This window comes from Bison bison, unplaced genomic scaffold (genome assembly GCF_000754665.1).
Source record: "Bison bison bison isolate TAMUID 2011002044 unplaced genomic scaffold, Bison_UMD1.0 scf7180017864472, whole genome shotgun sequence".
Lineage (NCBI taxonomy): Eukaryota > Metazoa > Chordata > Mammalia > Artiodactyla > Bovidae > Bison > Bison bison.
The window spans coordinates 9,235,316-9,239,327 of record NW_011495033.1 but is presented as its reverse complement, the minus strand read 5'-3'; the positions used below and the strand labels follow the sequence as shown (position 1 = coordinate 9,239,327).

General features: G+C 44.2%; 1 protein-coding gene across 1 annotated transcript in view; it reads left to right on the top strand.

Annotated features, from left to right (window-relative positions):
- Nucleotides 1-4,012, top strand: part of LOC105004008 (schlafen family member 12-like) — a 35,300-nt gene that overhangs the window by 2,606 nt on the left and 28,682 nt on the right. The window lies entirely within an intron of this gene.

Genomic DNA, 4,012 nt, shown 5'->3' with positions numbered 1-4,012 from the left:
CAAAGAGTCAGATATGACTGAGCAGCTTTCACTTTCACTACTGCCACATATTTGAACCTCAGCTTCTTATCCTAAGTCTAATCGAGCAGCCCCCAACCTTTTTTGGCACCTTTCTTTTATAGAAAGACAATTTTACCACCACCATGGTGGGGATGGGGGTGGGGTGAGGGGGTGTGATTTGGGCAGTAATTCCAGTGATGGGGAGCAGCATGTGAAACTTCCCTCGCTGGCCAGCAGCTCACTTCCTGCTGTGCCCCACCCTACCCCACCCCACCCCCGACTCCTGCCCGGGGCCTAACAGACCTCGGACAGGTACCTGGTCTAGTCCACGGGCTACCTGTTACTCTCATTACTGCCCAAAGCGGCACAACCCCACCCAGCCCGCTCCTGGGCAGACCCCGGCCCGCTGTTTCCTCGAGTCTGAGTCTTGGCTCCGTGACTCCTATCTCGTTAGCTGCTGAGGCTGCTAAGTCACTTCAGTCGTGTCCGACTCTGTGTGACACCATAGACAGCAGCCTACAAGGCTCCCCCGTCCCTGGGATTCTCCAGGCAAGAGTACTGGAGTGGGTTGCCATTGCCTTCTCTCTCTCTCTCCGTAGCAACAGTCTACCAAAAACCTACAGATTGTTAAGGACTTGGGATCCGGACACTTGGGAGCTTGAGGTCAGGGCTGGACGTCTTCCCCTGCATGGGCCTAGGGAGAGAAAGTTGGGGTCTTAGCAGCAGCATATCACTGGGAGGGAGGAAGGGCAAGGGACACATCAGGCATAAGGGGAGTTAGGGTTCTGTGGGTAAAAATGTGGCTGGCAGTCACTTGGTGAACTGTCTTCTAAATCCAGAAAGAGAAACCAAGCCCTTAGTGCTTTGCCAGAGTTTATAATCTAAAAGGGAGTGGGGAGAAGAAGAACTACACCCTTTTAAACTAAATGCAAAGTGCTAAAGGAGAAGCCCAAAGAATGCACCATATGCTTGTGTTCTGTGATTTGTGTGTGTGTGTGTGTGTGTATGTGTATGTGTGTGTACTTGGTACCTTGGTTTTTATTTCTCAGGAGTTAGTTCCTGTCACTTCTGGCCCACCTTTCTGTGCAGTTACCACCAACCTGCATTCTGGCATAACTAAGGAGATGTGAATGCCATCCCATTGCCCATTAAAAATAGCCAACAACTCAGGTTAAATCCCCAATTCAGGTCAGATAGAATTTCCCCCCAAGTCTGAAGTGTGGAAGATTTAAAAAACGACTCACCTGTAAAACTAGATCCAAGGTTCCAGGTGAGGTCAATGATTTTTAGGCTGTTAGGGATTTGGTCGGAGAAGGCAATGGCAACCCACTCTAGTACTTTTGCCTGGAAAATCCCATGGATGGAGGAGCCTGGTAGCCTGTAGTCCATGGGGTCTCTAAGAGTCGGACACGGCTGAGCGACTTCACTTTCACTTTTCACTTTCATGCATTGGAGAAGGAAATGGCAACCCACTCCAGTGTTCTTGCCTGGAGAATCCCAGGGATGGGGGAGCCTGGTGGGCTGCCGTCTATGGGGTCGCACAGAGTCGGACACGACTGAAGCGACTTAGCAGCAGCAGCAGCAGCAGCAGGGATTTGGTAGGCTTCAGTTCCCAGCACATTTAAGGACTGTGTTCCACCACCTAAAGGCAGTGGTTTTGAACTGTAGAAAGTTCTCCATAGTTACAGAGTTGGACTGGCACGGCCAGGACGTCATGCTCACCCACAAGCCCTGGGTCCTTTCTCTATGTGGTGTCTCAGTTCCAGCTTCCGTGGGTTCCCAGTTGCCCAGCAGGATGAGAAGGCATCCTCCTTAAGCACTTTGGGGGTGAGACAGTACATATGGTGAGTGAGCCAGAAGGATTCACCAGTGGTAGGGCCTGATGCAGAGGGTGTTAAGGTTGGGAGGAAAGGTGAGAGGACTCTAGATGCAGAAGCTACAAGAAGACTGGGAGGCAGGGACTTCTTGGCAGGGCTTGTATTACAGAAGATACTAGGACTGGGACTCTGTTCTTGGGCATGAGTAGAACTGATTCTCCCTTTGGGATAGAGATGCAGAATCTTTTCTGTCAGGTCAGCAGGAAATGTGGGCCTGTGTTTGAGGCAGCCCTCATGTCTAAGAAATACGAAGAAACTGGGTCTAAAGAATACTAGTTGTACTGCAATATTATGGAGAAAGCATAGGATGGCAAGCATACATATCTCTCTCTGCTCTTTTCTTTTTATTAATTTATTTTAATGATTTTATTTAAAAAATTTTATTCTATATTTGAGTATAATTAATTGACAATATTGTGTTAGTTTCAGGTGTACAGCAAAGTGACTCCCTTATGCATGTATCTATTCTTTTTCAAATTCTTTTCCCATTTAGGTTATTACAGAATATTGAGCAGAGTTCCCTGTACATACAAATACAGTAGGTCTTTGCTGGTTATCTGTTTATGCAACATTAAGAATTTTATTAAGGGTTATAATTATTTTTTTCACTTTTGAGAATGACTTTATTTTTTTAATTTAAATTTATTTATTTTAATTGGAGGCTAATTACTTTACAATATTGTATTGGTTTTGCCATACATCAACATGAATCCACCACGGGTGTACACATGTTCCCAATCCTGAACCCCACTCCCACCTCCCTCCCCATACCATCCCTCTGGGTCATCCCATTGCACCAGCCCCAAGCATCCTGTATCCTGCATCGAACCTGGACTGGTGATTCATTTCTTATATGATATTATACATGTTTCAATGCCATTCTCCCAAATCATCCCACCCTCTCCCTCTCCCACAGAGTCTAAAAGACTGTTCTATACGTCTGTGTCTCTTTTGCTGTATCGCATACAGGGTTATCGTTACCATCTTTCTAAATTCCATATATGTGCATTAGTATTCTGTATTGGTGTTTTTCTTTCTGGCTTACTTCACTCTGTATAATTGGCTCCAGTTTCATCCACCTCATTAGAACTGATTTGAATGTATTCTTTTTAATGGTTGAGTAATATTCCATTGTGTATATGTACCACAGCTTTCTTATCCATTCATCTGCTGATGGACATCTAGGTTGCTTCCACGTCCTGGCTATTAGAAACAGTGCTGCGATGAATATTGGGGTACACGTGTCTCTTTCAGTTCTGGTTTCCTCAGTGTGTATGCCCAGCAGTGGGATTGCTGGGTCATAAGGCAGTTCTATTTCCAGTTTTTTAAGGTATCTCCACACTGTTCTCCATAGGGGCTGTACTAGTTTGCATTCCCACCAACAGTGTAAGAGGGTTCCCTTTTCTCCACACCCTCTCCAGCATTTATTGCTTGTAGACTTTTTGATAGCAGCCATTCTGACTGGTGTGAAATGGTACCTCATAGTGGTTTTGATTTGCATTTCTCTGATAATGAGTGATGTTGAGCATTTTTTCATGTGTTTGTTAGCCATCTGTATGTCTTCTTTGGAGAAATGTCTAGTTCTTTGGCCCAGTTTTTGATTGGGTTGTTTATTTTTCTGGAATTGAGCTGCAGGAGTTACTTGTATATTTTTGAGATTTGTTGTTTGTCAGTTGCTTCATTTGCTATTATTTTCTCTCGTTCTGAAGGCTGTCTTTTCACCTTGCTTATAGTTTCTTTTGTTGTGCAGAAGCTTTTAATTTTGATTAGGTCCCATTTGTTTATTTTGGCTTTTATTTCCAATATTCTGGGAGGTGGGTCATAGAGGATCCTGCTGTGATTTATGTCGGATAGTGTTTTGCCTGTGTTCTCCTCTAAGAGTTTTATAGTTTCTGGTCTTACTTTTAGATCTTTAATCCATTTTGAGTTTATTTTTGTGTATGATATTAGAAAGTGTTCTAGTTTCATTCTTTTACAAGTGGTTGACCAGTTTTCCCAGCACCACTTGTTAAAGAGATTGTCTTTTCTCCATTGTATATTCTTGTCTCCTTTGTCAAAGATAAGGTAACCATAGGTGCGTGGGTTTATCTCTGGGCTTTCTATTTTGTTCCATTGATCTATATTTCTGCTTTGTG